Raw genomic sequence first — 9,691 nt, 5'->3', positions numbered from 1 at the left:
CATTAGGGATAGAAATCCATCTGTGTACCTACAACATACCAAACAGTTCTGCTTATGAGACAAATGGGTCGTTTGTATGCTGACTCAGAATCACTGTGAAGACCTGTGAGGACTGTGATGTGACCTACTCACCAACAGTTTTGGGGGAGTAGTAGAGTCCTTCACCAAATAACACCCCCCGCAAGTACTCCCCCTGCTGCAACATCCTTCTCTCCCACTGAATCTGCTTCTGGTGATCACTCTGCTTCCCAACCTCACTGATGTGCTGTTTCTAATCACCAGTGGGTTAACACAAGTATATCACCAAATAGAACTGTGTGTAAATGACAATAAATAGACTGTAATGAGGGCTTCCCTTGTTATGGTTATAAAAATGCTAATGACTTTTGAGACATATGATTTGAAAGGTTTGAGGCCATTTCCCCCTACTTTTGGTTTTGTGGCTATGTGCTGGGATCTGAGTCAGTCAAACTGCTGAAAAATTGAGAGATTATATTGTTCACCTTGGAATCAAGGCTTGGCAAGGATAAGAGGTTCAACTCCCACTGGTCATGGCTTTGATTCATGGCTGGGGATGTGCATTTAAGGTCAAAATGTTAAGGTCAAGTCTTAGAGCAGTGATGGCGAACTTTTTGAGCTTGGCGTGTCAGCATTTTGAAAAACCCTAACTTAACTCTGGTGCCGTGTCACATGTAGAAACTTTTTGATATTTGCAACCATAGTAAAACAAAGATTTATATTTTTGATATTAATTTTATATATTTAAATGCCATTTAACAAAGAAAAATCAACCAAAAACATGAGTTCGCGTATCACCTCTGACACGCGTGTCATAGGTTTGCCATCACTGTCTTAGAGCCTGCTTTACACAGGGGTTTTCTATTACATAGGTACCAAAAGGAGGGGGAAGGGACAAAATAAATGTGCATTAGGCCAGGAGAAGCGGGAGGAGGTTGAAACAGTATGGGAAAAGTGAAGCAGATCAAACACAATTTCTCTGCTTTGGGGAGTTGCAGCTTATATTTTTCTTGCACCCACCAACAGAGAAGAACTACAAGCAAATTCAAGTGCTACTGTGAAAAAACACACCACACACACTTAATTTCACCCACATATGGTGTTTATTGTTATTGCTCTTTTTAAAGAAAGGTGGTGGATAAACAATTCAGGGGGCACCTACTATATATGTAGCCACCTGTGGTGTTGAGATGAAGACATCTGTAAGGCGGCACCTATAAGGTTTCTATTCCATGGGAGAAAGAACCTGTGGCAGCATTAAGTTTTTATTCGAAAAAGAGAAACACTAAGTATTTTATGAAAGTGTGATCCATTCAATTGTCTTCAAATATTTTTGAAAACAAGTTATATTTTAAAATACATTCAATCCATAGATATTTTTCAACATCATTTTCAAAATTCAAGATTTTTGGTTCAGTCAAATGGCAGTCATCATTTTCGCTCTGCTGGTGATCCTGATTTTCAATGCAGATAAATAAAAAGCATGAACGCAATGGAAGCATTCTGCTACCTATTTCTTGGGTACTGTGACAAAAATACCTAGCTTCCCTCTGGGCTTAAAGTGGAAAACAAAGAGAGGCTTTGGTGGTCTGAAAAAGAATGGCTCCACTTTACCCTGCCTCAGTCACCATTTATACAACAGTGTATTTTGCCACTATAAAGTATTAGGCTGGAATTAGGCTTTCTTAAATGTAAAGGATGCCCTCAGAGAGTGGGTGTAGTAAGGAGGAAGGAGTACAGGCTTTGCCTCAAAATCCTTGGCTTCAAGTTTCAACTCTAGAGCGGCATCCTAGGCAAGTCACTGGACCTCCCTTAGCCTTACTTTTTTCTCTTCTGAGAAGCACAGAAAGCTCATAGGGTTATTGTGAAGATGAAATTGAAGCAGGGCTTTTTCCTGGAACACCCAGTGTTCCCCTTGGGAGGATGGTTCCCCGGCTCTCTGTCCGGCGGAGTCTAAGAATGAATCAATCTACAGACAGAAGATGGTATAGCAAAGGTGAAAATTTATTAAAGAACAAGTACAGACTCCCATGTGGGGAGGGGTAAAGAGTCCCACCATGTCCCTGTCTTCAGGGTTTATAAAGGCTGTAGATATTTATGCCTTGATATCCTGTCTGATTGGTCACTATTTCCTTAGACTGGTTACTAGAGTAACTCCTGAGCTTAAAGGTCAAATCTCACATGGGATATGTGAGGTTTTCCTCCCCTCCTTCCTTATTGTTGTCCTATTCCCTTTGGGTTTTCTTCTTCTCCCTTTGAATGAGGGGTTTCCTTCCCTTTATTTTGTAAATATAGACCTTCTGCTATTTCCAGCTCCCTCATTCTATGGAAATGTACCTGTAGCAGCTTTTCAGTTTCCCTATTCTATGGAAATATAATGCTCTGCAGCCCTGTGCTTCTTCCATGGTCCCCTTAATTTCAAAAATTTCCTAAACCTATCTTATCTTTTTCAGCCCTAAAAATTCCTGTTTCAAAATGAGATAACACATGTAATTGCTTTGTAAAAAAGAGTTGCTATTATGAGTTCTAGGTATACTCATTGTTTGTTTAAATGCTGCTCATTGGCATAAACCCTGCTGAAAATAAACTATATTTTTTATAAATAGACAATGCCACTTTTCATCCCATTACTCTGTTCTTCCATTCATCAAAAGTTGCCTAATAAATAACTGTATTCCACTTCTCATCACTTTAACACATGCACTTTATCTGATTCTATCCAAATCCAATGGCACAGCTATATCAGGGTTTTGTCTAACAATGATCTATTTCACCCATACTGTTATAGTAATAAGTTTGGTTAGCATAAGTAACTCCTTTTTGTATTAAAAGTAAAACTTAACCTATGTGTGTGTACCCACATAAGTACTTTGCAAACCACTGTGTGTGTACCCCGATAAGCCCAGAAGGCACCACCGGAGCACACTGATAAGAGACACTGAAGAAGCCCATCCATCGGGTATAAAAGAAGGACTCTCACACCAGCAGTCAGAAGCCTGTCTGCCCTCCGCAGATGAGACATTCTCCTTACCCCCCTGGAACCTGCCGTTCCTGCTCTGCTCCTGAGCCCAGATGGTTAGAGGCCTCTCTTCATGTCAAGAGACCGAGCACCTGCAGCTGCTTATCTGACAACCTCCATGTGTCTCTGTCAGCGAGTGTCTCCGGGTGGCCTGCCAAGGACTGAAACCCATCAGCTCTCTGGTAAATAAACCCGTGTGATTTTTGCACTCTGTTTGTCTCCTGTGTCTCCTCTCTTCTTAGTTTTGGGTTAAGCTCGGCCTAATTAATAGTAAGTACCCTTTGACGTCTGTATTGGTATATCCAAATGAGGCAAACTGGGTCACCTGTGCATACGTTCCCATAGAAGTGGAACACATAATCTCAAAGTACTCATGGCCCGTCCTACCATACTGAATCAGAGGACTGAGTGAGGTCATCAGATCAACTTCTCTTCCCCTGAAATCACCATTTCTACTTGCTATCAATAGCTCCCATAAAGGAAGTGTCAACTCTCATATAACTGCTAATCAGGAATTTTTTCTTTACATCTCCCCTAAATCTTTTGCTGTCACTTTAACCATATTTTTGTCATAATCTTTTCAGTGGAAATAAAATACAGATGGTCATTTGAAGAATCAAAGACTTAAGAAGAAATTATAAATATAAAATTACTTTGCATTTTAGGCTTTTCCATTCATTTTTCTGTCAACATGGCCGAATTTATCTTGCCTGTCATCACAAGTGGCACTGATTTGATGTATGAAAGAGACAGAATTAGTGCAGCTTTGAAACAGTGCTCTCTGTGATGGCATCCCTACTTTTCAAGAAGCTGTAGAGGAGCTTCCCAGTTCTATGACTGGACCTGTGGAGAGGGGCCAAAACTCTCATTGCTTGTTATCAAGGGGCCCCAGTGACCAGGAACATAGCAGACTGACCTTACAACAGGCCCAGCTAGACCCAGAAAAAATGCAAAAGATTACACCCCACTATTATTACACCCCATTCTAGGTGATAGGAAGCTGAGTTAAAAATGGTTCGGAAAGTTGTCCAAGGTTTCATAGCTAATAGAGCTAGGCATCAAACCCAGGAAGTATGGCTCAAGGGTCTGATCAATGTTATTAACTATCCTTTTTTTTTTTTTTTTTGAGGGTTGGGGGCTTGGGTCAACTTTATTTACATTTTCAAGCCCAGGTCTGTCCACACACAGCAATTAAAAAACAACAAATTTCTATTAACATTTTGATAAAAATAATGACCCTGACTTTGAAAACACTACATATCAGACTATTAATAGTGAAACTAAACCAACATTTTAGTGGAATATTTGGGAGATATTTAAGTTCCAGGTTAGGGCTGAAATCAGGTTAGGAATCAAAAGACCTTGGCAAGTGGCTTCATGAACAGGTTTCTGAGGCCCCATTTGGGCTTCACTTTTCACTTCTCTACAATGAAGACGTGAGATGGCTCAGTGTTTAATAAGCGCACTCCCTGGAGCTCTAGGCTCTTTGCAGACAGTAGGGAACAGAAGTGGGAAGTGCATGGGTATCTTTGGCCTCCACATTCCCAACCTTCAATTCAAAGCAGGACAATTCTGCATTTATCTAGTTCATACATTTAGGGTCTGAAGCAAATTTTATTTGAGGGAAAACAAAACAAAACAGGTTCTGCTGCAAACCAATGAAACAGGAATTTGGGGGATTGAAAAAGACAGGTTTTAGGAAATTTTAGAAATTAAGGGGACCATGGAAGAAGCACAGGGCTGAAAAGCTGCAACAGGTACATTTCCATAGAATGAGGGAGGTGGGAACAGCAAAAGGTCTATATTTACAAAATAAAGTGGAGAAGAAAGCCCAAAGGGAATAGGAAAACAATAAGGAAGGAGGGGGCCCTTCTTCCTTTGAGCCAAGGAGTTATTATAGTAACCAGTCCAAGGGAATAGTGACCAATCAGAGGGGATATCAAGGCACCAAGATCTGCAGCCTTTATAAGCCATAGGGAAAAGGAACTCAGTGGGACCCTTTCCCCGTCCCCACATTGGAGTCCGTTCTGTGGGCCTCTTTCACTCTTCTCATGTGGGAGCCTATACTTGTTCTTCAATAAATATCCACCTTTGCTATACTACCTTCTGTCTGTGGATTCATTCTTCGACTCTGGCAGACAAAGAATCTGGGTTCCAGTACAGGGGAATGCCACATGTTCCAGTCTAAAAATTATGCATCATCAAGAGAGGGAACAGGAAAAATCTGGATCATGTAAAATATAAGAGCTCTGTCATCTTTGACTTTCTTAGTTTCTAAATATGATTAACATGGGGATTCCCATGGGGTTTTAGTAGTAGTTTTTGAATGTTTTCTTCTTTTAATTTTTTTATTTGCTCTTCCCCCTCCTCATCCTCCCTAAGACTGGATAAAAGTAATCCAATAAGAGCTATTAGAACACAGTAGAACAGACATGACCCTTGCCCTCATCAACTTTATGTCATGGTAGGAGAAACAGATTGAAAGAAGTAGGCAAATGAACAAGATGATTTCTAAGAGTGTTAAGTGAAGGTAACAAAACCAGAGTAATGCAATAGAGAATTAAGAGGAGTGTGTTCTACAGATAGAGTGGTCAGAGAGGCCTCTTTCAAGGTGACAACTGAGATGAGCTTCAAATGATAAGTCAGCCAGTGTGGCTGGAGTGTTAAAAGCAAGGAAGTGAATCATAGGAGAGAAGTCAGAGGGCAAATAATGCAAAAAATTGAAAGTGTTACTTATGAGTCTGAATTTTATTCTAAAGTAATATAAAAAAACACTATGAGTTTTAATCAGCAAAATAATATGATATGATTTATGTTACAAGAAAAAATCCACTCAGGATTTCCATACAGGGAACAGCCTGTCATGGAACAAGACTGGGGGTGAAAGAGTAGAAACTACTGCAGTCATTTTCTGTGGGTCCAGATTGATCTGGCTCAGTGTGGACAACAGATAGATTCTATTTTCAGTCATCCGATATACTCCTCCTAACTTACTACTCAATTTCTAATCAATGTTAATAAAGAACTGCTCTCTCAACACTTGTGGGCTTTTTTAATTTAAATACTACTCTTTGTGTCAACTGACGTGTGTTCCTTCTGAAGATCTGAGTTTTTGTCACTTTCCTGCATTTTGATCATTTTGTTCATGGAGCCATATATAATGAGTTGCTTACTTTTTTAAAGAATTGCCTTAAAATGTATCACATATTCTGCTATTTATTTTAAGAATTCAGGAAAATGAACTTCATATTCATCCTAGAAGTGGAAAATGAAACTGCTTTTTCAGCGTGGTTTTTTCACAAACTCTGCTCTCATTTAGTTAAACACTAAAGAACCAACAATACTTCTTAATCAAACCTGGAAAAATAAAAATTATACAAACAAAGTCAGAACAAGAACTGAGTAGGCTATCTGAGCATTCCTAAACTTACATGGTAATAAATTACTCTTTGTACATTCAGACCAAGTGGGAACTTCCAAGACTCAGAAGAAGATAACGGCTTTACTTTGTATTCTCAGCTATCATCAGCATGAATGAGCATTCTTTCCCCTGGGAACTGACCTGGACAGTCCCATTGTTGTAGTAATATATAGAAATGTTTAAAAATGCTTTTAAAATGCCTGGAAAATGTTAAGAAGGTATTAAAATGTTTAAATTAACTTCCCTTGAAACTTAAAGTGTGATATTAAGGACACATTCCCCACTGCCCTGAAGCGTGTGTCCCTCATAGATAAGGATTTGAACTTCATTAAATAACTCAGAGTGACTTGTCAAGATAACCTTTGAGTGAGTGATGTACTCTCCCTAGATAACCACATGTAGCCCTTCACCCTGTTTGAGATAAACATGTGTGCATTGACGTAATTCATTGATAGCCACCTGCACTGCTGCAAATGGGGTACAAGCTTTAAAAATGGGGATCCTGACAAGCCCGGTGCTTGCCTGTTGAGATAGCCACAAAGGCACGTCCTCTTGTCAGTCTGGCAAGAGATGCTGCTCCACACTCCTCTTCCTGCCGAGAATGGCCAGTACCTCCAGATTGAGACGTGACTGGTGACTGAGTTCTCGGGTGAGGAATGCCAGCCCCCTGCATGCGGACCAGACCAGCCCAGCTGCCAGACCTCAGAGGACAGCACCACCGGGATCCCCAATAAGCCTGTACCAGCAGCACCAGGAATTGTGTGAGTAATAAAGTGCTGTGTGATTTGCAACTGCATATGTTTCATGTGGTGTAATTCCTCTGGAAGTTAATTGAATTATTTTGCGTATGCTTAAAATTTAAATTAAAGCTTCTGACCGTTTTGGTCCTAAGCCTGCCCTTGGTTCTGCTTGTGTAGAGTAGCCTCTTTGCTACAACTACTTGAATATCCCACAACTGCACGGTTAAAGTTTGTCTCAGGGATGCCTTAGATAAATACCCCAGATCCTTTCCTAGGATCTACTTGGGACATCCATGTCACTTATACTCCCTCACCATTTTTAAACCTAGTGGTCAAAAACCATGGCTTGTGTCACATACACAAGTGTAAGAATTCTGGGCTAAGCTAGCCCAAACAACTCAAAACCCACATCAGAAAAAATAAATAACATTTCAATTCCACAGCAAACAGGTATTATGCACCTACTATGTGCTGGTTTTTTGTCAGCCTTGAAGATACAAAAATAAGGTGTGCAATGTATTGCAGTTATTCATTATGTTGGGTACATTCAATTGAAGCAACTAACCTTTGAACATGCAAAGAAAACTCTCAAATAGCTAAAAACAAGGAGAGAGGATCTCTACTGCAAGGTTAAGCAGAAATTTTTAAATAGCATTGGAAACTGCCTCAGGGGTCTCACAAGCAATACCTGAAGGATGTTCTAAAAACAATCTCAGAGTGCAACCAGTAACTATTTGTATTCCATTCACTCCCAGCTGCTTTTTCATACAACTAATCGGGTACCTTCTGCTTTTCATTTTTCTGGCAATATTTTTTATTTATGTTCACTTTTTGTCTTGATTTTATATGGTTGCAATGAATTTATTCTGTCAGCTGAAATATTTAAGTCAAAAAAGTTCAACTGTATGTATGGCTGGGGTTTATCTTCCATAATAGCTCCATACCTGTTTTTGCAGATGGCTCAAATGACTTATTTTATGAGTTTTCATACTGTTTCCTCTAACACCAGTTAGGTATCTAGATAATTAACTTACCAGGGCTCATACCACATCCATCATCCAGGAAGTTCATGAATCTGTCCTGCATTTTTTCATTATCCACTGAAGGAGAAAGCAGTTATTACTAATAAATATTGAGCTTAATTTGTTCGTCAGAAAGTCATGCTGCTCACAGAATTATTCGTCCTCTTCAAATGCAGCCACTGAGTGACAGAGTTATGGCACAGTGATAGAGCTCAGAAAGGCATTTTGATTACAATTTCACAAGAAATTACAGAGGCAAAACAATCAAGCAACAAAAAAAAGCTTATTAAAAAAAGGGTTTGATTTAACATAAAACATCTGCACATTAATAAATTAATGACTTGCCCAGCTCTAGAATGTGACTGGCCCATTAGACTCTATGTATTTCCTCCCTGGAGAAGGGAAGAAAGGTAGATGGTGGTGTGACCTCAGGATCCCTCTATCCTAACTGATCAATCTGTATTCCCATCCACCAAAGCTCAATTCCAAAGTCAAGCCAGGCCATTCTCATTAAATTCATCACTATTTCTTCCAACTAGTTAGTTCCCATAAGAGTCAGTTGAGCATGCTTCTTTTTTTATTATTGTTGTCAAATTTTTGAATTTATAGATTTTTGCTGATTTCAATACTAGATAGTTGTGAGGCCAAAATTACAAATAAATGACCAATCTCAGAAACTTTCAGTAAAATCAGCTTTTTCAGTAGTGTCTTTACAGATTTATCCAATTTGAATGTTTATATATTTATACCAAACACTAGAAATATCTACCAATTCTAAATAATACCTTTCTCCCTTCCTAGGAACTTGTCGAGATTCTAAAAGCAAAGAACGCTGCTCAAGAGCAAGTACTGAATGCAAGTGGAGCCAAGAAATAACTGAAGACCATCTTTGTTGTGTGTGCATTTTTACAATAAAACTGAAATACTTTACAAATTTTCATATTTAAAATTATACTTACAGTGACCATTTGCAAGCATGCTGTTCTGACATAGTTTCTCAGAGATCTACCATTCACTGCAGTAGTATTACCCTTTAAAAATTTGATGCAGTATTTCTTTCAAATTTCCAAGTATGTATATTCATTTTTATTTTTTCCTTCAGGAATTGATAGCTTTAAACTTGCTAGTCTCTGTTAGTTTTGTAAATATACTAAGGGCCCAGTGCACGAAATTCGTCCACTGAGGGGAGGGGGAGTGTCCCTCAGCCCAGCCTGACCCCTCTCACATACTGGGAGCCCTCAGGCATTGACCCCCATCACCCTCCAATCGCAGGATTGGCCTGGTGTCAGGCCAGGCCAGAGGTGTCAGGCCTGGGCAGGGGACCCTCATTTCCCTCCATCACTGGTTCTGCTCCCCGCCCAGGCCTGATGCCTTGGCCAGAGGATTCAGGCCTGGGCAGGGGACCTCCATATCCCCCTGATCACTGGCTCCACCCCCCCACCCACGCCTGACACCTCTGGCCCACGCTTTA

At 39.9% G+C, this 9,691-nt stretch overlaps 1 long non-coding RNA gene across 1 annotated transcript in view; it reads left to right on the top strand.

The window, feature by feature from the left end:
- Nucleotides 1-2,916: 2,916 nt before the first annotated feature.
- Nucleotides 2,917-9,691, top strand: part of LOC107182443 — a 12,220-nt gene continuing 5,445 nt past the window's right edge. Inside the window, exons 1-2 of the long non-coding RNA XR_001513153.1 lie at nt 2,917-3,219; nt 3,383-3,384. This is a non-coding gene — a long non-coding RNA (uncharacterized LOC107182443). The remainder of the gene's footprint in view (nt 3,220-3,382; nt 3,385-9,691) is intronic.

This window comes from Myotis davidii, unplaced genomic scaffold, assembly GCF_000327345.1.
Source record: "Myotis davidii unplaced genomic scaffold, ASM32734v1 scaffold16, whole genome shotgun sequence".
Lineage (NCBI taxonomy): Eukaryota > Metazoa > Chordata > Mammalia > Chiroptera > Vespertilionidae > Myotis > Myotis davidii.
The sequence above is the reverse complement of the archived record's forward strand: the minus strand, read 5'-3'. Positions and strand labels throughout refer to the sequence as shown.